The following is a 25,913-nucleotide window of genomic DNA, read 5'->3' as shown; positions in this document are numbered from 1 at the left end:
CTTGCGGGGATGGAGTCTGAGCAACCGAATGGAGCTATCAGTGTTTCCTGGCTGGATGCCTTTCCTGTCACCAATGCAGAGTTCTATTCAGCAGATATATTATCATTGTGCCCAAAGAGAGAGAAAGATCTGCCTCTACTTAGGATCGAACTCACAGCCTCCTGATTGTGAGTTCCACCTCTAGGCTACCGCACCATTCCATGCTCTTGTCCAAGATGCTTCTTCAAATTACTGCTCTGCCCTGGGCTCAGATTTCTTTTATCTGGCTGTCGTGTTGGTTATTCCTTCTGCCCATTAAATTTCCAGGCAAATCTTTGTGATCGAAATATAAAAGCGGGAGAGAAACCTGGCACCACAGGCACAGTTTTCAGAGCAAGGTTTTCAGTGGGTTTCAAAGCCCAAAAAGTCCGTATTTTAAAACAAATACACAATTGCATAAAAGTAGATCTTATGGTAGAAGTAACAGTGGTTGCAGTGTGTGAATACATATTGTGCAGCATTGCTGAATTTGGTGGTATATGCATTATTTGGGTATGAAAAGCAACACTGTGGAAGTAAATAACCGAACAACAGAACAGCAGAGTTGGAAGGCACCTCAGAGGTCTTCTAGTCCAACCCCTTGCTCAAGCAGGAGACCCTGTACCATTTTAGACAATTGGTTTTTCCAATTTCTTCTTGAAATCCTCCAGCGATGGAGCAACTTCTGAAGGGAAGCCATTCCACTGGTTAATCATCCTCCTTGTCAGGAAATTTCTCCCTGAGTTCTAGGTTGCTTCTCTCCTTGATTAGTTTCCATCTGTTGCTTCTTGTCCTGCCTCTCAGGGGCTTTGGAAAATAAAAGTGATATATTTCATTTTGGCCATTTACCTTCTCTTCTTTCCCAAATTCTTCTTTGGAAGACATAAGTATTTTTTTTTTAAATGACATCTATACTTTATTTTACAACTCCGGGTGTCTTATTCTGTATGCGTCATTTATCTCTGACATATTAGATAATGAATTTACACATACTGCCAGTTCACAATCACTCATATCTATATCCTTGTGTTTTGTTTTGGTTTTTTTTGAATGGGCACCAATGCTGTACAGTTCCCCAACAAATTCATTTTTAAAAATCAGCTGAACTTTGACACTTGGTAGGAAGGTGACCCATTGGTTACCTTTGTTTCTGAATGGTTAGTGTGAATTCCTTAACAATTTGTCATCTTCTGTCTGTAAATCTGCCCTTTATTTTGCAAAAAAAAAAAACAACAACAACAACCCTATCATGAGGTCATCAACGAATGATATTTACTGCCCAATGACTAGAATCCAAAATTTTAGAAGGAAAATAAAGAGTAACCTGAGTGCCAGCCAGGGTATAATATTTGTTTTTCCTCCTCAACTTTCTTCTCCTTTCCTTCTTTCTCCCTCCCTTTGGTAGAGAAGCTGTCAGGGTATTAAAAAAAAAAACCGGAGATGCTTTTGAAAAACCCTTTTCATTTTTTAAAAATGCCTTTTATTTATGAATGCACTTCTTGCCCTGGATATGCTTTTAAAAGCACAGTGGCCCCTTCTAATTATTTATCAAAGCTGCAAATCTTTAATGACTTCTCTCTTTTTCTATATATTATGTTCTGAGCCCTGGAGCAAAATAAATAAATAAATAAATGAAATAGAATGGTGCTGAATTAAACATTGGGGGGAAATTTCCCACCCCCACCCCCAAGACTCTTGAATTTCCAAAGAAAGGAAAAAGGAGGGGGGATGTTTGGGGAGCAAGGGAGAAACTGGCTTAATATTAAAAAGCACCAACTTCGCTTTCTTTTGAGAGCCTTAAAGCTGAGATGTGGATAAATATCCCATCTAAAATATTTATTCCTCTTTTCAAGAGCTGTTTCTCTCCCTTCTTCCCAGGAACAGATTGCCATTGTTTCTGCAGCCTGCTGCCTATTTTTTTTCCCCTTGGCGCTATTAATTATTCAGGACTGTTTGCCCAATAATTCCTGAGATACATTTGTAGATGGTGGCTGATTTGTAACAGACTTAACATGTCTGGAAGGTGATCTTTTTAAGGGAAGTTAAGGTTTCCTGTGATAAAAGTGATAGCTGGAAACTCCATAACGCGTCTCACCTCACCTCCAGTTAGTTGTCAGCCTCTCAAGAAAGACCAGGCTAGAAAACCAAAGTTATGAGTAACAGAATAAGAGAGTTGGATGGTCTTGTGTCCAAATCCATGCGCAGGCGGGGAACCCGAAACCATTTCAGACAAACGGCTGTCCAATTTCTTCTTAAAAACCCCCATTGTTGAAGAATTCACAACTTCTGGAGGCAAGCCATGCCCCTTCCAACTCTGTTATTCTGTAGTCTAAATTTACACCTGGATTGTTTTCCCTTTTATGACCAGAGTAGGAAAAGTAAGCTTTGAGGGTTGATCCCAGCAGAAGGTGAGCTGTTCAACTACCCCAAGAGGTCAAACTGGACACAGAGTGGTTCCTTCTAGGAGAGTGGATTGTTGGAAGGACATCTCATTCGGGGGCCCTATCAGGAAATCTGAGATCTACTGGGGAATTGAAATGGGTTCAGCCAAACATCTGCTTGCATGATTGACCAAGGTAGGCATATGGAAATCAACCAAGATCAGATCTCAATCTCCAATGCGATAAAGTGACCCTGGAAAGCCAGGCTGTTTAATTGTAATTCAACCCTTCTTGATATTTTGGTCCCAATTAATATTGATTTTCCAATTGGTTTGCCGAGATGTTGTTTTATTACTAATATATTTAATGTGAAAATCAATAAGCACACTTGTTTGGTTCTGTCCCTAGGAGGTAATAAAATCAAAGACCTCAAGAGGACAATGTTATCTGATCCATAAATGGCAGGCACGACAGATGCTTAATATAATAGTTAAAGACTAGCCTGGATTTCTTGGCAAGTCGCATGGATTTGCACTGCACAGTGATGTTCACTAATTTCCCCATTACAATTGATTCCCTGCTGCCCCAGCAAAGGAGAAATTTTTAGCATCTTTTGGCAGCAGTTCATACCAAGGGTGCAGAAAAAGACAATCATCCTTTATACCAGAACCTCAAAGTTCTTGAAGTTCCTTGTTATGCTACAGGTAGTCTTCAACTTAGGACTACAATTCAGCTCAACATTTATGTTGCAAAGTGAGAAATCCCTTCCGTAATAGAGCCCCATATGTTTCTTCAAAATCCCTTTGGAAGTCCATTCCCAGCATATGAGACGAGTAGAGTAGAGTAGAATAGAGTAGAGTAGAGTAGGAATAGGAATAGAATAGAATAAGAATAAGAATAAAATTAGAAGAGAAGAGACAAGTAGAGTAGGAATAGGAATAGAATAGAATAGAATAAGAATAAGAATAAAATTAGAAGAGAAGAAACAAGTAGAGTAGAGTAGAATAGAGTAGGAATAGGAATAGAATAAGAATAAGAATAAGAATAAGATTAGAAGAAAAGAGACAAGTAGAGTAGGAATAGGAATAGAATAGAATAAGAATAAAATTAGAAGAGAAGAGATGAGTCGAGTAGAGTAGAGTAGAAATAGGAATAGGAATAGGAATAGAATAAGAATAAGAATAAGAATAAATTAGAAGAGAAGAGACAAGTAGAGTAGGAATAGGAATAGAATAGAATAAGAATAAAATTAGAAGAGAAGAGATGAGTAGAGTAGAGTAGAGTAGAGTAGAGTAGAGTAGAGTAGGAATAGGAATAGAATAAATAAGAATAAGAATAAGAATAAGAATAAAATTAGAAGAGAAGAGACAGGTAGAGTAGGAATAGAAACAGAATAAGAATAAGAATAAAATTAGAAGAGAAGAGACAAGTAGAGTAGGAATAGGAATAGAATAGAATAAGAATAAGAATAAAATTAGAAGAGAAGAGAAGAGACGAGTAGAGTAGAGTAGAGTAGAGTAGAGTAGAGTAGAGTAGAGTAGAATAAGAATAGGAATAGAGCTGGAAGGGACCTTGGAGATCTTCTAATCCAGCCCCCTCCTCAAACAGGAGACCCTACACCATTTCAGACAAATGGCTGTCCAGTCTCTTCTTAAAAAGTTCCAATGATGAAGCACCTACAACTTCCAAAGGCCAGCTGTTCCACTGGTTAAATATTCTAATTGTTAAGAAGTTTCTCCTTAATTCCAGGTTGCTTCTCTCCTTGGTTAGTTTCCACCCATTGTTTCTTGCCTTGCCTTCTGATGCTTGGTTTTCTCCAGGCTGGCCATACCCAAATCCTGCAACCGTTCTTCGTACATTTGTGTCTCCGGGCCTTTAATCATCTTAGTTGCTCTTCTCTGCACTGCCCCCCTCAAAAAAAAAGTCTCAAGCTTTTTGTGTGGGTAGTGTGGTGCCCAAAACGGGGTGCAGTATTCCAGGTGTGGCCTTACTAAGGCTTTATAAAGTGGTTCACAAGATTTCCATCTATTACATGTGCAAACTATTGCAACTACAGTATATATCCAATTCCCCTCTGTCTTCCAAGCAATGGTCACAGCATGAAGAACACCAAAGAAGTCCAGAAAGCTTTGGAATTGTTAAATATTCAGCACCAAAGTATCTCTTTTGGGGATGCACCAGAGAGGTGGCAATTCTCCTCCCCCCCCCACCCCCCAACCCACTCCCTGCACCTCTTAATTGAAGACTTAAAAATGCAGCACAGAAAACATTCGCCTTTAGCCAGCGGTGTTGATTTATGGGTGAGCAAATAATGAACTTGGCAAACAGTAAATAATCAAGAGGAAAACCTCCCTGTTTTAATTAGCCACATATAAATGACCTAGCAGGGTTTGGGAGGCAATTGGGGGCACGAGTTGTGTTGTTTAGGGGCCATGAGTGGGTTTGAGAAGCAGGCAAGACATAAACAGGGCTTCAAGGAAATGTGGACAAAAACCCAACACCTTCCTCCCTCTTCTTGTTTTTTTTTCCAACTCGGGCTGATTCAAATCTTGCTAAATTTTAGGAAGGAACCACAACGTTCCAGATTGGCAGTCCAAGTGCACCAGGAATCTAAGCAGAAGCAGAATAACAGAATTGGAAGGGACCTTGGAGGTCTTCTAGTCCAGCCCCCTGAATCTGAAGCTAAGGACGCTTCATTTTAATTAATCGATGAAGGTTCTGCAGTGGGATTATTGTGGAAATGGCCTTGCTTTCCAGATTCATCCGTTTTTGTTCCTGGTTTTTGTTGTTGTTGTTGTTTTTTGCAAGTTATTTGGAAGGATTATTTTATTTTTATTTATTTGTTCGACTTCTCTAGCTGGCCATCTCAGCAAATGACTCTGGATGATGCACAATTCAAAACATACACTACAATTACAAATTTTAAAAAAATTAAACAATAAGAAGCATTACAAAAACATTTTCAATGTCTAATTCTAAGAAGATACCAAAGCAAGTTCTGTCAATCAAACCTAAGAGTCAGCATCCAACTGGTGTTTGGCTCCTTGGGGATTACATCCATATATTTTACTAGGGCTAAAAGCACTTTGTTTTCACAATTATAAAAATCATGCGCACGTCCACTTTCTCTAATGCTGAATTTGGAGTCAAGAATTGCAAACCGCACACCATTTGATACAGTCCCACTGTTGGATATTGAAAATATCTAAATGTAGAAAGTTAAAACTTAATAGATGGGGTGGGTTACTTTTTTTTTTTTGTCTCCGATTTCTTAAAACTCTTGCTGTTTTGGTTTGTGTGTGTATGGCAACAATATGTGAAACAATGCAAAAGAATAAGAAATGTTTGGAAAAAGGATTTGGAGACAGGAAAGGAGAAAAAGGAAAGAAGTCTAACTGAATTGAGCTTCTAGCAATATCTGTTGAGGCCCTTGGTGCCGAATGAGTTTAGTTGTTTTCTTGCAGACTTTTCATGACCCATCTAGGTAACATCATCAGTGCTGAAAGGGAGTGGAATTGCCTCCTCATTATAAACAATTGGCTTGCCCTGTTGACAAATAAAATTTAGGTAACCACTCTCCTTTCTAGCACTGATAATGTTACCTAGATGGGTCATGAAACGTCTGCAAGAAAACAACCAAGCTCAGAGAGCATCAAGGACCCACATGCTTCTTCTTCCTCCTCCTCCTCCTCCTTTTCACAAACCCCATTACCTTCTGGCACTGATGATGTTACGTAGCGGGGTCGTGAAATGTCTGCAAGGAAACCGCCAAGCTCACGGAGCACCAAGGACCCTCCCGGTTCCATCCCAACCTACAAATATTCCCTAATATCCAATAACTCCAGTTCCTTCTTCACCTTTAATCAAAACTGATTCCTTCCCATATGCTCAATGTTTGCAGCCCTTCCCCTAAATAATGGCCCAAGAAAGACAGAGCGCAGCTGGCACTTAGACCCGAGAAAAACGTTGGACGGGCTCTTTGCTGTTTTTTTTTTTTCCAGCCTGCTCTCCCCCTGCACCAATTCCTTCTTACAAACAGACCGGCTTTTCCGGATGAGAATGTGCAGTTTGGAAACGGCGGAGAAGCAAACGCTACCCGTGTTTACAAGGGCTGGGGAGTGGAGAAGAGGGCGAGGGGGGCGAAGGAATTGCTCGAGATTTATTTATTGGTAATGACGGAAGCGTGTGACTCCTATACTTCATTTAAAATGCTTTTTATTTCTTCCAGCCTTGGGGCTTTGTGAACATGTAATTTTACCCATAGCTATATTTCTTCAACCAACCAGTGTTTCCCCTCTAGGGGTCTGTTCGAATCAGTTTGGTTTATGTCCCCTTCTCGGGGAAGCTGAAAGGAAGTGGGTTGCAGGCTTGGAAAGTTTCTCAGCTCCTCTCGGGTGAAAGTGGGCAAAAAGGACGGAAGCTCACCGGCTCGTTTATTTTTTTTTTAATTTAAATTCAGAATAGGCTGCTGTGATCAGCCTGGATTCTGGGCACTGTATAATTAAAACCAATAGAACCCCTAAAGCAGATTTGATAGCAGATACAGATACAAATTAACAGAGTTGGAAGGGACCTTGTAGGTCATCTAGTCCAACCCTCCGCCCAAGCAGGAGACCCTACACCATTTCTGACAGAGGGCAGGTCCAGTCTCTTCTCGGAAGCCTCCACGGATGAAGCTCCCACAACTTCCGAGGGCAACTTCTGTTCCATGGGTGGGTTGTTCTCTCACTGTCAGAAACATCCTCCTTATTCCCAGGTTGAATCTCTCCTGGTTCGGTTTCCATCCATTCTTCCTTGTCCGGCCTTCCAGGGCTTTGGAGAATAGCTTGACCCCCCCTTCCTCCTCTCTGTTGGGTGACTTTGGGCCAGTCTCTCTCTCTCTCAGCCCAACTGACAACACTGAATTGTTGCTAGGGGGAAAATAGGAGGAGGAAAGTTTTGGAAGGTGTTTAAGCTAGATAGCTAGATAGATGGAGGGAGGGAGGGAGGCAGGAAGAAGAAAGAAAGGAAAGAAAGAAAGAAAGAAAGAAAGAAAGAAAGAAAGAAAGAAAGGAAGAAAGAAAGGAAAGAAAGAAAGAAAGAAAGAAAGAAAGAAAGAAAGAAAGAAAGGAAGAAAGGAAGGAAGGAAGGAAGGAAGGAAGGAAGGAAGGAAGGAAGGAAGGAAAGATTCTACTTTATTGCTGCTTTGTTTTTCAAAATTGTACTATCTTTTTAATGAATATATTTCATGCAATTTAACAATAGCTGTAATTTTTCTCTCTGCTGGACTTCTGAAAGAAAGAAAGAGAGGGGGGGCGGGAAAGAAAGAAAGAAAGAAAGAAAGAAAGAAAGAAAGAAAGAAAGAAAGAAAGAAAGAAAGAAAGAAAGAAAGAAAGAAGAAAGAAAGAAAAGAAGGAAAGAAGGAAAGAAAGAAAGAAAGAAAGAAAGAAAGAAAGAAAGAAAGAAAGAAAGAAAGAAAGAAAGAAAGAAAGAAAGAAGAGGGAGGGAGGGAGGGAAGAAGGAAGGAAGGAAGGAAAAGAAAAATGAATGGCTGTAAGTTAAGAACTCCTTGCATATGAAAATGAACCATTTCCCTCCTTTAATAAGCTGAGTGCTCAGTTTTTTGGGGCTCCTGTGAAGGAGATCGCTTGAAACTCCAGCCTGGGTACCCCACAGACAGGTGCCCATTAGTATTCGTGCTTGTGGCCTCACTTCATAAGACTAATGGAGTTGCTACCGAGGGACATTAATTGTGTGTGACACTGCCGGCGTGCCTCCCTGCACTCTTACGAATATCACCGGGGCCTTCTTGGCAAGCCCGCCTCAAAAGATTACAAACAGGCCCAAAGTAACTGCCACATTCGTGCTCATATTTGACAAGCGAGCGCCAGGTTCAGTGGCAATCAAATTGCCATTCCTCCATTGCACCTCTGGCTCCCCTGATTGGGTTAAGCAAGGGGTGGATATTGCTTCTGTTAAACCAGTGTCATCTCGTGTAAAATCCTGCCGTCCTGTCTCACCCACTCAGCCTCCCGTACATCTGCAAAAGTTTTTCATCAAAGCTTCCGGCGGGCTTCTGAGTCGGGAAGTGACACCGATGTACCTTGGTGTGCCAAACTCAAGCAGGGTTGCAGGGAACATCCCTTTCCACCAAAGAACCCATGGTTTGATGTGAATCTCTACCACCAGGGAGGCACAATTGGGAAATCACAAGAGACCTTATACCATCCTGATCAAATGGTTGTCCAGCCTATTTTTGAAAACCTCCGGTGATGGAGCACCCACAACTTCTGTTGGTTCGTTGTGGGGGATGACCAGCTGCGCATGCGCACTGCTTTTATTTATTTCAGAACCTGTGATGACCCAAAGGGGCGTGGCACAAAAACAACAAAGTCACGAAAGTAGGTAAAGTCCCCTTAATTCCTCCAACTTGGCCCCCCCATGTCCAGTTATCATCGACTGGAGAAAAAACTCTCCCAAGAACAGTTTTTAAAGGGAAGAAATTCCGTCCGAACCCAAAGTACATATAAATTATAAATAAAAAGCAACACAAACCACACTGCAGCAATGAATGAGACAGGGCAGGATAAGGAATTGCAGACTTCAAAAAATAACAAAACACACACAGTTGGGAGGACGCCAGAACCCAGATAAGATGTGACAAACAAAGATAATGCACGCTTTGCTTCCAGCAAGGTGCTGTGCGCAAACGCCCTTTTATCATGTTTTTCCAGCTGCAGCTAATGAAGGGGATCAGGGCCCTTTTCTCCCCTGTAACCCACATTGCTCCCTTCTCCGTTCCTCCTTGCGTGCCCTAGGATGAAGAGGGGGTGGCCCTGGGTCTTCCTCTGAATGCCCAGCCGGACTGTGCCCTTCCCCAGTTTCCTCCACAGCCACCGGAGCCACACTCCCACTCCCTGTCAGCTGCTCTACCTCCCCCTTGGAATCAGATTCCAACAGGCGCACGACAGTACCTATTTCCCCTTTCTTAATTTTAAGGAGGGCTTAAGACAGCCATGGAACACATTTTAATGGTTATTTACTGAAATTTCCCCAACCAGTGGAGCTGCTTGCCACCACTGAGTTCTGAGTGCTCCAGCACTCGAGTTTTACTTGGAGGGGTAAACTTCACGGTTCTCTTTCCCCCCAGTTCCCTGTGGCATCCAATATTTTGGGGAGAAAACATTTTGACACAATTTGGAGACGGGTGGGGGTTGAAGTAAGAGCCAGAGGAGAAACAAGCATTGCCAGAGAGGGTTAATAGTTTATTATATTTTTTTTTCTAAGTGATTTTATCACTGTCATTAGAACATTCATTGCACTAAGTGAGAAATCCATCAAGAGTTGACAGCATCGTGCAGACTAATGGCTGTTAGACAGTAATAATTTTTAATACGATTTTTATTTCACTTAATTTCATATGGGCCTGACAAAAGGTCCTGCATCGCTAGGGAGTTGTGCGAAATGGGGAGCAGGGTTTGATAGGAGCCACTCTTAAATTGGCATGCTCAGAGGGTAACCATCTCCATAACATACACGGGCATCTGGTTTTTAAGGGAAGTAAATTTAACTTGAAAGGTAAAGGTTCCCCTTGCACATCCATGCTAGTCGTTTCAGGTTCTAGGGGGCACTGCTCATCTCCATTACAAAGCCGAAGAAGAGCCAGAAAGGGGTTGGACTAGAAGACCTCCAAGGTCCCTTCCAGCTCTGCTATTCTGCATTCTATCCTGTATTCCTACCCAAGTCCTTGGATGAATTGATCACGGTCTATTCAGAGAAATAAACCAATTGGGGGCTTGAACATGAATTTAATCTATTTTTAAAAAATCCAGTTTGCACGAATCGCAATGAACGTTTTAATTAGTGAGAGGAATTTGAGAACTTTTTATTTTCCTTTCCTGGAGCGTGAGGCTGTGTCTCTCTTCGGTTGTCTTTTTTGCTGTTTGAACTGGAAATTCAACAGGCCTGCTTTAGAGTTTGCATTGATGAAAATCATACTGCGAACACTGGCAATGTGATTTTTGGGAGGGCAGGAGGAAGAGAGAGAGAGAGAGAAAGAGGAAGAAAAAGAGGAGAACAAGAAGAAAGAGGAGAGAGAGAAGAAGAGAGAAGAAGAAAGAGAGAGAGGAGAGGAGAGAGAGAAAGAGGAAGAAAAAGAGGAGAACAAGAAGAAAGAGGAGAGAGAGAAGAAGAAGAGAGAGAGGAGGAGGAGAGAGAGAGGAGGAGGAGGAGAAGGAGAAGGAGAAGGAGAAGAAGAAGAAGAGAAGGAGAAGAAGAAGAAGAAGAAGAAGAAGAAGAAGAAGAAGAAGAAGAAGAAGAAGAAGAAGAAGAAGAAGAAGAAGAAGAAGAGAGAGAGAGAGAGAGAGAGAGAGAAGAAGAAAGAGAGGAGAGGAGAGGAGAGAGAGACAGAGAGGCTGTGAATGTTGCAAAAAAGAGCCAGGGGATTTTAATGCCGTTTGCTCACCGTTGATCCATCATCTGCCTACTCGGCGTTAAGGGAGGCACTATAAGTTACCTGCCCGTTCAGTGCTCCCCCTCTCCTCCTTTTGTCTCTTCCTTTGCTGCACCAAGTTCAAATTAAGTCAAAGCCCAGCGCTCTGCCTGAGCCCCTCTCTTGCTATTTATCACCAAGTGGAAACAGGGTTGGACAGATATACAAGCCTCTGTAGATTTTTGCATCTGTATTTCTCCGACTCTTGTCTGCATGGTAGTTGCTGATTGATCGACTCTGCAAAGATCCATGATTTTGTGGCTCTCTCTCTCTTTCTTTTTCCTTCTTTTTTTTTTCTCTCTTAAAAAAAAAACACACCCTCCAAACATCTTGCTTGTATTTGCTAGTAGAAGGCAGCATTCGTTTTCTTTCCTATAATAATTTTACTGGACTTATTAAAGCGTAAAACACAAATGAAAACAAAAATAGCAGGAAGAGAGGAAAAGAAAGTGTAGGATAAAGTGGGGGAAGGTATTAACGTCTAATTCTTTTCGATGCAGTGGAATAAAAATAATAAGGTTAACAACCTCAACAATTCATTCTACATACTCAATGTAAACTAGTCGTTTCTAGAAGAGGGGGAAAAAACATGTCTAATCAGGGAATCCCAAAAATCAAAACATCATTATTATTTTTTCTGTCTCGAGCACAAGGTTTAGAAACGGTATATTCTTTTTCAATGGTGGACAAAGAAATTCTGTCAAGCATCTGGGAAATCAGGACATTCAGGCATTTCAAATAAGTAAAAAAAAGGTATTGCAACTTTAAGCTCGCTACAAGAATCTGGCCAACTGGCCGTTAAAGGGAAATGAGCGGGAGATAAGAGAGGCGTTCAAGGCGGGATGAAGGGAAACTGCTTCAAATGCCAGAATAATACAGTTGGAAGGGATCTTGGAGATCTTGTAGTCCAACCCACCCTGCTCAGGCAGACAAATGGTTATCCAATGTCTTCTTAAAAACCTCCAGTGTTGGGCCATCCACAACTTCTGGAGGGAAGTCTGATTATTGTTCTCATGGTCAGGAAATTCCTTCTTAGTTCTAGGTTGCTTTTCTCCTTGATGAGTTTCCATCCGTTGCTTCTTGTCCTTTGGAGACTAGCTTGACTCCCTCTTCTTTGGGGCAGCCCCTTAGATATCAGAACTTCAGCGTGTCTTTCTTGGTTTCTTTGTTTTTTGTTTTTTTTGTCGACCAGAGAAGAGGGACGATGAGATGAAGGAATTCTACTTTATTGTAAGGATACATTGGTAGAATTTGCAAGTCTGAAAGTATCTGCAGCTTGTGAAGTTGGAGAAGATCTTTTCTGAGGTTCTTCTTGTGCCTGTTATGCAGCTGTGGGCTCCACCTTTTTTCTGATGGTTCCCTAGGCAGCATTTCTTTCCTTTGCCTCCTCAATCATTCCCACAACCCTATTTACCTTTATCCTAGATCTATCCATAGGACAATCCAATTTGGTGTCATCTTTGGTGTCATTTTTAGTTTCTGACAACTTTCCTTGTGGGTTTAACTTGCTGAGGCCAAGGTCTGGAGAACAATCGTTCCAGATCCATTCTTCAGCCTGGTGTCACCTCTGCTAATAAAAAAACATCTACCGCTATGGGTTGCATTTGTGATAAAGGTGCACACCGATTCACCATTCATGCCATTCTAGGACTGCTATCTTCCCTCTGATAGCACCTGGGTGTGTTGTATTTGTCAAAGAAAACTTGGTTCTTAAATGCAGTTGCTTAAAAGTGGGGAAGGGAGCCCATCTGGGCTTATGCTGGGCCCCCCAAGATTGCTCCGGTCTTGGTCCCAGCAATTAATAAAGGAAGCGCACAGCACAAAATTGAGCAAATCCCCTTGGTGAGAAAGGGTTAAATTACCATGGAAACAAGCATGCATTATTTACATGGCCTAATGAATAAAACATTTAAGTAGTAGGCTAATAAATTTCAGACACAAAAGCAAAGTAAGCGATGATTTAAATATATGCCTCTGATGAATATAAGTTGAGTTATAGGGAAAGAAAGCTATGGGGAACCAAGCATAGTTTTAGTCTCCGTGTTATGTACTTGTGAAGCTTCATCTTCTCCTCCTTCCCATTCTCCTATTCTATTCTTCTCTCCTTCTGTCCTCCTCTTCCTCCTGTCCTTCCTTCCTCCTCCTCCTCCTCCTCCTCCTCCTCCTCCTCCTCCTCCTCCTCCTCCTCCTCCTCCTCCTTTCCTCCATCTCATCCTCCTCCTCATCTCATTTTCCTTCCTTCCTTCATCTCATCCTTCCCCTCCTCCTCAATCCTCCTCCTCCTCCTCCTTCCTCCTCCTCCTCCTCCTCCTCCTCCATATCTTCCTTCCCCTCTTCCTCCTTCTTCATATTTTCCTTCTTCTCATCCTCCTTCTCTTTCTCCTTCTCCTCCATTTTATTCTTTGCTGGAGAAAGAACATGATAACCGCAACATCTTCCTATGACATCTTTGTATGGTTCTTCCTTCCTTCCTTCTCATCCTCTCCCTTCCTCCTCCTTTCCTCCTCCTCTTCCTTCCCCCCCCCCGCCCCATTCTCCTTCCTTCAGCAAATATGATCTATAGTTTCTTTTTTAACATTCTCAGTTTGATTGATGACCTCAATGAGAGGAGCCATCAGTTAGTAAGAGAACTATTTATTTATTTACTTATTTATTTATTTCTAAGATTTATACGGCTGCCCATCTTAAACAACTCTGGGTGGCTCACAACAGTGTTAAACAACTCTGGCTCGGAACTCATGGCTACGTTGGGGAATTTCAAATAGGCACAAGCGTGTCTCTGGGATTCGGAAAGGCACCAGCAAGAGAGACAGGGACTTAAAGAATTAATCAAGACATTCTTTGGTTCGCTTCTGAATCTCAATCAGTTCTCCTTGAGTATGTCACATTAAGCTGTATGTCTCGTAGGAGCAGGAGAGGAAGAAGTCAAGGAGAAACTTGCACCCAGACAATGTGTGTGTGTGTGTGTGTGTGTGTGAGAGTGAGAGAGAGAGGGGGGTGGGGTGGGGGATGAATGGTGGTCTATGGAGCAACTTCTAACCTGGATTCTTCGAGACGGACATTATGAACTCTTTAATTTCTTTTTTAAGTTCACTAGAGTCTTTTGAAATTTAGCATGCTCATCTGCGGACATTCCGATTCCCTTTCCTCTTTCTTGTGATAATTTGGGCTTGTTTTATTCTTGTTTTCGTTTGCTGAATTTTATCACGTCATCCAGGAGACTTCATTGTAAAATGGAAGTGAGGGTTTTTTGTTTTTTTTTCCAGTGTAATTTAGAGACCACCATCAAGAGTGGAAATTTCCCATCCAAATCACCCGGGGAAAACATCAAACCAGTTTATTATTTATTATTTATTTATTTTTATTATTATTATTATTTTTATTTATTATTTATTAATTATTTTTATTTATCATTTTTCATAAGAGAAGGTATATCGTTCAGTGAGTCTTCATCCAATCTAACGACAATCAGATCCTTCAAGTCCACGCATTTTCTCTCTGCACCAGATGCTCTGGTGCAAAGAATTAGGACCACACGTTAAGTTTCAGTTAAGGACTTTATTGGTCATGCCTGTTCATGAGAATCCAGTCAACTAACAGCCAGTACTAAATGTGGATACTAGGTTAGAGTCAACTGAATTCAGTAGGGATTGGACTTAGACCATTTGTGGCAACGTTAATGATTCTAGGCTATTTGCTTACTTGACTCCGCCCTCTGTCTCTGCTCTTCTCCTTCATCAGCTTCCATTGATCCCGGTTGGCTACATTGTTGTTGTTTGAAAGCCTGATCCATTGAAGAATCTTTCTTGCTAAGGCTGGTGACCTTTCTATCAGGTCACAGGTTGGACAAAGGAACAGGGGAAAAGTTGCCCAGACAGATGTGGGTGGTGGACAGCACAAGATAGAATGAAATAAGGGGACAAATAGCAAAGGAAGTATTGCCAGTCTGGTGCTGGTTTGTGGTTGCCAGCATCTCAACCCATAGATCTACGAGTGTCCCTTGGAAAGGAAAACCTCCCCTGTTTCTCCTTTATTTACACCTGTGATGTACACAGAGGCTCAGTTGATATTTCCATGTACCATGTGGATGAGTTATGTTCTTGTCCTCACAAACCATTACTAGCAGCTGGAATAGTTTTATTGCTCGCCGACAGGTTTTATTCTGCTTCGGTATATTGAGGCTAGTGGCGTCAATCAGTGTATGCAGCAGATTGTCATCTGCTAAGATAGATGGCAGAACAGCTGGCATTTTCTAGGGTGACCTAGCTGGTGAAATAATAACTCCAGGATGCCCTCTGCGCCTGGCTATTTATCACGGGCCATTCTAATCCAGGTGGCCTAGCTTTGATGTGGCAACAGCTTTTGGGGGGAGATGAGAAGAGAGGCAAAGATGCTGGATATTGAATCCGTTGATAGGTTTATCAACCCCACTGCAACCTTTTTCAACCTCATCTCCTCCACGGTGCCATCATTAATTACCTCTGAGTGATGGCGGTGGCTAGAATAAGCCAATTTGAAAATAACCAGAATCTGTTTTAGTTTGGAGAAAGAGCCTCCGGTCAGAGCAAGATCTCGCTTTATATGGAACCGTCCGTGGTTCTGAACATCAACTTAGCGTTGATGAACTCAACATGGCCCTTCCTATCTTCTGATAGCTGGTGGATTCTTTGATTTTTCTCCTCTGGCTTCAATCAGAATACTTCATCCTGATCAGTTGTGTGAAGGCTCTGAAAGTATTCACTATTTATATTCTGTTGTCATTGTTCGAAAGTAACGTAATTTGGGCCTGTCTCACTTTTTGAGTGTTCGGGAAAACCCACAAGAAAATAAAGGAAATAGGTTCCATGGTGACCTTCTGTAGTAAACTTCTCTGGAGTTATCCAAGGAAAACAAGGAGCTAATTTCTTTGAGCAAAAAGGCCTGTAGGGAAGCTGAGAAGGGATCAAGGAAAAGGATATTCTGGGATACGTAGGAACAAGGAAGAGGCATCAGGAAGTCCCCAAGGTGCTTTTTCAAAAGGCCACTGGGCTTTGTTTTTCCTTGAAGAGGATTCGCTTCTCATCCGAGAAGCTTCTTCAGTTCTGACTGAATGGCGGACGAGGGAAGGATTGATATTCCTTGCAGTCCTCTGGTCGTTGGCGCTCTTTCTGGGAGTCGTTGAGGCCACTTGGGGGTTTATCTGTCAGCTGAAGAGTGCAAATGGGCGTGGGACCTTCTTAGGACTGTGTTGTAAACAGGAGATGGGTCACGGGTGGTGTCGTATCCCCCCCTCCAGTCAGAATGGATGAAGCTTCTTGGAGGAGAAGCGAAATGTCTTCAAGGAGAAACAAAGTCCAGTTGCCGTTTGGAAAAGCACCTTGGGGGACAACCTTGACCAATCTGCCTAGACGTGTATCAGGAAGCGTTGTGTTAAAAGGAGAGAGGAAGCCACCAAAGACTGCGGAGGACCTTACTGAAGTCCAAGGATTGGAATAGCAGGTTCGGAATGGAGAGGAATGGGCTGCCCAACAAAGAGAGTTGCTAGAAAAAACATGTCGGTTTTCTTTTTCCCTTCCTCTCCTCTCCTCTCTCGCTCTCTCCATAAAGCCATCACAAATTAAATGCCACAGATGTAAATGCTTTGAGAGCCAATGTTGCTGAGTGCATAATGGCCGTCATATCTGCCTTCATTCCATCACTCCGCTGCAGGTAATTAATTGCCTTGTAAAGTGCTCCGAGATGGAGTGTATGAAAAAAAATGTTATACGGGGAAGAAGAAGAAGAAGAAGGGTGGGGGAAAAAAAAGAGAAGATACAATGGAAGGGCAGTTAAAAGCGACGAGACCCCGGAGCGAGGTGTGCGTGGACTGACATCCCGAGCCACAAATTCCCCTTCAAAAGGTTGCATGTGCCGTCGGGCGCCTCTCTCTTCCTCCTGAGCCATCCACGAAGGTTTGTGCCGATTGGCTGGCCTTCATCCTAATTTCAGCCTAGCCAGGTTGTTTATAGCTCCTGACAGGGCAGGAATTATAACAAAATAAAGGTTATTTATGAGTCGTTCCAGGAAAGGCTATCAAAACAGGGACAATCCAGCAGTTCTGATGGTTTTAAAAAGGTGTCAGTTCGGAAGAGAGAGGGAGAAAGAGAGCAGGAGGGAGGGAGAAAGGGAGGGAGAGGGAGGGAGGGAGAGGGAGGGAGAGAGAGAGCAGGAGGGAGGGAGGGGGAGAGAGCGGGAGGGAGAGAGAGAGAGCAGGAGAGAGGAGAGAGAGAGGAAGGGAGAGGGAGGGAGGGCAAGAGGGAGGGAGAGGGAGGGAGAGTGGGAGGGAGGGAGAGAGAGAGAGAGAGGGGAAGGGAGAGGGAGGGAGGGAGGGAGAGGGAGGGAGAGAGAGAGCAGGAGGGAGGGAGGGAAGAGAGAGAGCGGGAGGGAGAGAGAGAGTGTGAGGGAGGGAGAGAGGGAGGGGAGAGAGAGAGGGAGTGGGAGGGAGAGAGATGGAGGGAGAGAGGGAGAGAGAGAGAGAGAGGGAGGGAGGGAGAGATAAAGATAGAGAGAGAGAGAAAGACTCCCTAATAAGTAACACTAATGCAAATGTCAGTGTTGTTAATTTATTCCCAAACAAACATAATTGGTTTTAAGGTCTCTGAGGTTGCAAGTAGAGCAACAAGGAGCAGACAGTTTGGATACTTAACCAAAGGACTAGATGGTTGGTTTTCATGTTATAAAAAATATAAACGTTTCCCAGACCAGTCGTGTCCGACTTTAAGGCGCGGTGCTCATCTTCGTTCCTTGGCCGAGGGAGCCAGCATCGTTCGAAGACATTTCCCATGGCCATGTGGCCAGCATGGCTACACAGCAAAGGCAATGGAACACTGTGACCTTCCCACCGAAGCAGCACCTATTTATCTACTCGCATTTGCCTGCTTTCGAGCCGCTAGGTGGGCAGGAGCTGAGGCGAGGAACGGGAGCTCATCCCGTAATGCAGCGCTTGGGTCTCGAACCCAGTCTGTCAGCTCTCCAGCTGACAACCTCAGTCTTTAACCGCTGAAGCACCGTGGCCCATTTCACGTTGGAGACACACAAAAAATTTAATCCCGAATCAAGGATTTTCTATGACCACGGAGATAAGAAATGTTTATGAGAGGGCTCCAGAACCGTAAAGCCTACAAACTTAGCATCAGAGCATGTTAATAATAATAATAATAATAATAATAATAATAATAATAATAATAATAATAATAATAATAATAATAATAATAATAATAATAATAATATAGTTAATACTAATACTCTAATGGTCATTTGGAAAAATAATCCTTTCTTAGTGAGCCCCTAGAAGCCAAGAGGAACATACGTGCCAAATTTCAAGTTTGTAGGCTTTACGGTTCTGGAGATTTTGTGATGATGCGTGAGCGGCATTTCGCTTTTATATAGTGAGATGTCTATGAAGTTATGGACTTTATGATTTTACCGATGTCCACCGAAGTCATCAGAAATCTTGCTGGATTTTGCTCCCATGTAGAGAAACATGTTTGAATTTAGCAACTGTTCCACGCAATGATTGAGGACTGATCTGATGAATCAAGTGATTATTTCCCATCTTGACTTGACCTTTTTGTTAAAAGATTAAAATGTTCGTCTTTGGAAAGGAGTGGGGAGAGCGGACCGCCTCCGCCTTCACAGTTTCCCTGGCTTTATAGTTGCACAAATCCATTCCCACCTGGGGACGTTGTTGTATTACGTTCTCAGAAATATCTGAAAGATCGAAGCTACACTTGATTTGATTCCATCAGCCTTTTAACTTCACTTTTTACTTAGGGATAATCTGACACAAATTGGGCGTGATACCTAGGAGGCAGAAGTAAAACTCAAAAAGAATTTGATTGGTTAAAGAAAATAGGCTGAAAATAGCAGTGTGAAATTTAGCAGAGAGAAATACAGAGTTCTTAGGGGACAGAAATAAAATCACAGGTATAAAATTAGATGAAGTAGCCTAAAGAGAGTTGCCTTTCTCATTGTTTTGGTTCCCCCTGTTCCACATTTTTAGATCCCTTCTGGCATTCTTGACTTGGCTTCATCGACAGTTATGAAAAAGGAGGCTAAGAGATTATCTTTATTTTTCAGATGTCCCAAATCATCTCCTCCTCCTTCCCTTTTCCTTATCTCCTTCTCCCATCTTCACTTTCTCTTTCTCCTTCTCCTCCTTCCCCTTATCTCCTTCTCTTTCTCCTCCTCTTCCTTCTCCTCCTCCTCCTCCCCTTTTCCTTATTTCCTCCCCCTTTCCTTATCCCCATCCCTTTCTCACATCTCCTTTCCATCCTCCTTCTCCTCCTCCTTCCCCTTTCCTTATTTCCTTCCTCTTTGCTTATCTCCTTCTCCTATCTTCTCCTTCTCCTCTTCTTCTTCTCTCCTTCTCTTCTTTCTTCTCCTCCTTCCCCTATCTCTTTCTCCTATCTCCTCCTCATCCTCCCTCTTTCTCCCCTCCTCCTCCTCCTCCTCTCCTCCCTCTCCTCCTCCCCTTGAGTTCAGTTCTGGTTTTCAAAACCATACTGATGTTTTACATATGGTACGGTAAGAATTAACAACGTGGCTGAGCTACCTTGAGGTAGCTTTCAAATGAGCTTGACGTGGCTTTGGGCTAAGGAAGGCTTCATAAATTCCTTACCAGATGGGCTCAGGTGCCTATGGGGCAGGGGGTGTTAATGTCTGCTTGCAGCACCTGCACGGTTACTACAAAGGGTCCAAGACAACCAAATATGTAATGGGAAGCAGCTGCACACGGACCAAAATTGAATCAGGGCTTAGAGACTGGGGACACATCATTGTTTAACCTTCCCTGATGTCTGCATCGTTGCTTGCAAAAAGGCTTTGGAAATTAGTTCAAGGGACGGGTGAGATTAGATTGATCTTCCGCAGATGATGGCCAACAGATTGTCCATCCACGCTCTCGGCTGGACCCTAAGCACCTGTCCTCATCCCCCAAATCGAGATGAAGACAGGCCACTTTTAATTTTCTCCTCCTGACAAGATTTTTGAAATGTGGTTTACTCATCCCGCAGAAGCCTGAGCTGTTACTTTGGGTGGCATTTCCTATTTATTTTTATTTTAAATCTCTCCGGGGTGTTTTTTATTTATTTTATTTTATGCCTACGATATGATAAAGCTCTCAGGATGGCCTACGAGAAGGTTATAAAAAGAATAAATGTAATCACAATAAATATAAAGCTGACAAAAAGGAGAAAGATGAAGCTGTTGAGAGCTGGGGTTTCCCCACCCTCCCTCCCTCTTTCTTTCTCTCTTCTCTCTCTCTCTCTCTCTCCCCCCCTCCTCCCCTCCCCTCTCTCTCTCTTCTCCCCCTCCATGTCTTGGTAAGACCACACTTGGAATACTGCATCCAATTTGGGTAGTCACAATTTTTTTTAAAAAAAAATGTGGAGACTCTGGAAAAAGTACAGAGAAGAGCAACCAAGATGATTAGGGGGCTGGAGGCTAAAACTTATGAAGAACGGTTGCTGGAATTGGGTATGTCCAGTTGAATGAAAAGAAGGGTGTGATAGGGGCGGCATGATAGCAGCCTTCCAATATTAGAATTACGGGGTCAAGCTATTCTCCAAAGCACCTTTAGAAGGCAGGACAAGAAGCAACAGATGGAAAGAAGGAGAGAAGCAACCTAGAATTAAGGAGAAATTTCCTGACAGTTAGAACAATTCACCAGTGGAACTCCTTGCCACCAGAAGTTGTGGGAGCTCCACTGAGATCTGTTATTCCAAAATGTGGATAGGGACAGATGAATCGGGGGCAGGGGGGGTAATGAAGAGCAAACGACAGTGGATAAATCCAGGAAAATTGTTTATGTGTGAGAGACAGAGGAAAAGAGGGGGAGGAGAGACAGAGAGAGAGAGAAGAGAGAGGGAGAGGGAGAAAAAAAGAGAGAGGAGAGGGGGGAAGAAAAGAGAGAGGGGAGAGACAGAGAAAGAGAGTGGGAGAGAGAGAGAAAAGAGAGGGAGGGGGAGGGAAAGAAAGAGAGAGGAAGAGAGAGAAAGAGAGTGGGGGGAGGGAACGAGAGAGGGAGGGAGAGACAGAGCGGGAGAGAGAGAAAAAAGAGGGAGAGAGAGGGAGAGGGAAAGACAGAGAGAGGAAGAGAGAGAGAGAGAGGGAGGGAGAGAGGGAGGGAGATAAAGGCAGGGAGAGGGAGAGAACGAGAGCGCATGCCAAAAATAAATAAATAAAATAAAAAATAAAAATTACATTTCAGGCGGACAAGTGACTAATCAAGGCGAGTGAAACGGTGCTGCCATAAATTACTCCACCACGAAATAAAGCACACAAACAGACCGATGATAATAAATGTAAATTATTTCTCTGAAGAAATTTTCTTGGTATATGAGTAATACGAACCATCAGGAAGGAGTCTTCCTTAACATTAATTACAGAAAATGACAAGCAGTTTGATAGTTCGGAAGGCTCATTATCTCAAGAACATATTCATAACTTTGCAATTTGTGTGAGATGTTCCCGGGCTAAATTAATCTCTCTTCTTTGCATGAGCCTTTTCTAATTTTCATGTTATTAACAGGTTTGCGGTATCACTCAGTACTTGCCACTCCAATCAGGGTTCCACGCATTCACAAAACCAGAGTGTCATTTATAAGGATAAGTCTCCATAATGGTGCTTGCCTTCATGTGAAGAAATTCTACAAGCTTGCGTTTAATAAGGTCCTTTAATCATCTCCTTGGCTCAACTTGGTTTCTCTCCCTCATATCTCCTCTCTCTCTCTCTCTCTCTTTAATGGAGAGTCATTATCAGACTTTGAAGTTCATCAAGGAGAAAGAGAGAAAAAAAAATGATGGCATTGTAGTTGGCAATTAAAAAGAAAACAGAATCCTAAAAAAGTGGAGATTAAAAAAAAAGAGAGAATGTTTTTCGTTACACCTTGATTTTCATGTTCCTTCAAAGTTTCCGGTGTTGTGTTTTCGTAATTCCACCAATTCCTTCACTCCCCTCTTTTCATTCTCATCTTGTTATCCATCTTTCACGCGTCTTGGTTTTCAAACTTGTTGGGTACAGGACTTTTAAGATATCTATTTGGGGCTTTCTAAAATGATCCATGCCTCTCGTTACTTCAGCATCCATCACTCTTGACCAAGAAAGGGACTTGAAAGAATCTCAGAGTTCGCCATCTTTCTCCATATATAACAACAGCCTGCTGGTTTTTCTGATTTTGCCAATTATTGTGGAAATATTTGACTGCCTGTTTGAATATCAAACCATCTAACATTTTTATTGCCTTTCTTCTTGTTCTTCTTGACTTTCTTGTCCTCCTCCTTCTTCCTCCTCCTCCTCTTCTTCCTCCTTCCTCCTTTTCCTCTTCTCCTCCTTCTTCCTCCTTTTCCTCTTCTCCTCCTTCTCCTCCTTCACCTTGTTCTCCTCCTCCTCCTGCTCCTTCTTCCTCCTCCTCCTCTTCCTTCTTCCTCCTCCTCCTTCTTCCTCCTTCCTCCTCCTCCTCCTCTTCTTCCTCCTTCCTCCTTTTCCTCTCCTCCTCCTCCTCCTTCTTCCTTCCTCTTCAGAAGAAGAGGAAGATATCGTATGATTTATTTAGTACCATTATTTAGAGCCAGAAGGAGGGGTGAACTTTGCCAGAATTATCCCAAATGTGCTTTTCCAAAACGTCCTTGGTTTTTCCCCCCTTGAAAACTTTTCAGAAAGAAAAAAAGAAAGAAAACTTTTCCTTCCTCATCCAAGAAGCTTCTTCAGTGCCAGAATTAGCAATAGAAAATGAGATTGAGAGAGCAAGCCAGGAGAAGGTGGCCTTATGTCAGGTTAGGAAGATGATTTCTTGAAATGTGATCATCCTAACATGTGGACATGCTGATCTGGAATGAAGCTGCTCCTTCACTAAGATTTGATCACACTGGAGTGCTCTTCGAAGCGGAGAGAGCAGTTGGGTTCTCCGTAAGCAAGTGGAAGAAACTTTATTAAATGTTCGAAATTCATCTGCACGAAGAATCAACCTGATGAATGGCCGGCTCTGGCACACGCCTCATCCCATAGAAGGGAAGATAATTTAGGTGGACATAAATGGGGAAGCAGATTAAAAAGAGGCTTCAGCCAAGTGCTGTAAAATATCTCCAAAAACACACGGCAGAATTAACATTACAAAGTCGAGCCTCATAAGTAACGATGGGGCAGGGAGCAAAGGATGGCTCCGGAACTGCATTTCGGGACGATAAATCCCATCCAAGTTCAGATGGAATCTAGAGAGCCGACGTCTGAATGATGCAGAACCTGTGGAAGATCAATGGGCCAAGAATTCAGAGCGCGCTGTGCAGCTTGTCTCTTGTTTTCCCTTCGTTTGGTTTCCATGGTTGTAAGAGTGAAAATTCACCGTGGGTCGCTTTTATCAGTGGCATTGTAATTACAAACGGTCACTAAGTGAACTGTTGTAAGTTGAGGACTACACACACACACACACACACACACTTAAAATGACAGCAAAACCCACTCGGTTCTAGATGTTGAATCTCATTTCAAACAAATCTTTTTGAAGACGTTTTGCTTCTCCTCCAAGAAGTTTCTTCAGCTCTGACAGGATAGCGGGGAATGGAAGGATTTATATAAAGCACCTTTGGGACAACCATGAGCTGGATGACTGAGAACCTCTACAAACTTTTAGCTATACAATTTGGGATGAACACCCTTGGAACGGTGTGGGAGTAGGAAGGGATTTCCGGAGAGAAAAAATTGCAACCTATGAGAAACAGGAGCACTAACTCAAGTGACCCTGAGGACACAAATAAACATCCAAGTGGCCCCAATGACCTTCAAAAAGGATGCAAATGACCAGCTGTCTGCAAGGAGTATAAATCCTTCCATTCCCCACCATTCACAGTCAGAGCTGAAGACGCTTCTTGGATGAGCAGCAAAAAAGAAAAAAAAAACAAGAAAGTCCACTTGCCTCTTGCAATAAGCACCTTTGGGACAACCGATGACCTGGATGACTGAGAATCGCCCTAGAATTTCAAACAAATGTGTGACGTCAACAAAAATCCAAATGCCATAAAACTTCTGCAAATGAATTGCCCGTATATAGAACTTTGCAACTTGGGAGCAACGAAATGCCACATTTCAGCCTTCTCGACGTTTGACGCTTGGAGAACTTTAAAATAATAATAATAAAAAAAAGAGAGGATAAAGTGGAAAAAGAGCCACATCGTGTTTCCTTTTTATTATCACAAGCTGCCGACAGATGCCGCGTTATTAACATTTGATTAAAAATCTCTTCAGGTCTTCAAGCAGCTTGCTGGAAAGAGAACATCTTGACAAAACAAGCAGTTTGTGATTGACAATTAATAACATTCCATGTGTCACAATGTGGAGTCTGTGACTTTATTGGCAACGGCAGAACACGACATCTTTCAAATTTGGGATCCTGAGATAGGAAGTGAGAGAGAGGGAGAGGGGAAATTGAAGCGAGACGTCTCTGTTTTACAAAAATGGCAATGTTGAAGGTATCTCCTTGGGGGTCACTCTTGATAGATTTCCATTAAAAAACAAATTGTGAAGAAAATACCTCAGGGAGATGTTGAAGAGCTGTGTAGGATTGACTGGCGATAACTTCCGGATTTTTTTTTCCTGTTAAAAAAAATAAAAAAATAATAATAGCATGGAGTTTTTAAGTGAAAAGTTTTAGCCTTTCGGTTTGTGTATTCAAAGGGAATAAAACAGACTCCAGAAAGGTTCAAGGCCAAACCTTGAAAACTCCCAATAGGATGCTGAAGATTTTGGTCTTGTGATCTGGAAAGAAGCTGGAAAAAAAATGTTGTATATAGTAAAAAAAAAAAAATAGTCGTCTCTAAATTTTAATGTAGTTGATAAGGACGGAAACACTAAAAGAACGTCACTTCGAGCCTCCAGGTAGGATTTGGCTAAACCTTCTAACTCCAGGTTTGTTAGTTGCTGAAAATTGAAAGAGACAATCCTTGCCTTCCAATTTTTCTTCAGTTTTTTTTCCCCCCTGGTTTTGGTTTTGTTTCATTCTCAGGGAGTTTCAGAATTACTTTTTGAGATTCATAATGAATTTTCTTTTCTTTTTTTAACTCACGGGTTGGGAGGGGGCTGTTTGTTGTTTGTGAGACCTTTTTGCAACCTCTTACAATAGAAATAAAATATGTCAAAGGGGGGAATTCCTTCATGGTGTCTCCTCTTATAAGCTTGGGGACTTTAGGAAGAGAAAATAAAAATGATTGGATATTTACAGAGACCCCTCATCTACTTGGTTGCTAGATAAGTGCAAGAATATCATGGGTGATGAGAACCTGATCAATGTTTGCTTCTGAGGAAGGAAGGAAGGAAAAGAGGAAGGAAAGAAAGACAGACAGATAGACAAAAAGAAACAGGGAAGAGCAGAATAGAGTAGGAAGGAACCTTGGCGGTTGTCTAGTCCAGCCCCCTGCTTAAGCAGGAAAACCTAAACCTTTCCAGACAAAGCGCTGTCCAGTCTCTCCTTAAAAACCTCCAGTGATAGGAGCATTTACAACTTCTGGAGGCAAGTAGTTCCACTGGTTAACTGTCCTCACGGTTGGGAAGTTTCTCCTTAATTCCAGGTTGCTTCTTCCCTTGATGAGTTTCCACCCATTTCTTCTCGTCCTGCCCTCTGGTGCTTTGGAAAATTGAGCCTTAGAAGGCCTTCCTTGATGGGAACAAGCAATGTGACTTTACGAGACCAAATGTTTGTTTGTTTACTTATTTATTTTTGTCAATTGCTTACAAGATAATAGGTATAAGTAAAAACATAGTTATGAATACATGGATATATATAAGAAAAATAAAAGAAACAATAGGACAGGGACGGTAGGTACATTGGTGCGCTTATGCACGCCCCCTACAGACCTCTTAGGAAAGGGGTGAGGTCAACAGTAGACAGTCTAAGGTTAAAGTTTTTGGGGGTTTGGGGAAGAAACCACAGAGTCAGGTAGAGGATTCCAGACATTGACCACTCTGTTGCTGAAGTCGTATTTCCTGCAATCAAGTTTGGTGCGGTTAACCTTGAGTTTGTATCTATTGTGTGCTC

The sequence above is a fragment of the Notechis scutatus genome, chromosome 15, assembly GCF_049901735.1.
Source record: "Notechis scutatus isolate UNSWTSFEM ecotype Mainland chromosome 15, rNotScu1.2, whole genome shotgun sequence".
Lineage (NCBI taxonomy): Eukaryota > Metazoa > Chordata > Lepidosauria > Squamata > Elapidae > Notechis > Notechis scutatus.
The sequence above is the reverse complement of the archived record's forward strand: the minus strand, read 5'-3'. Positions refer to the sequence as shown.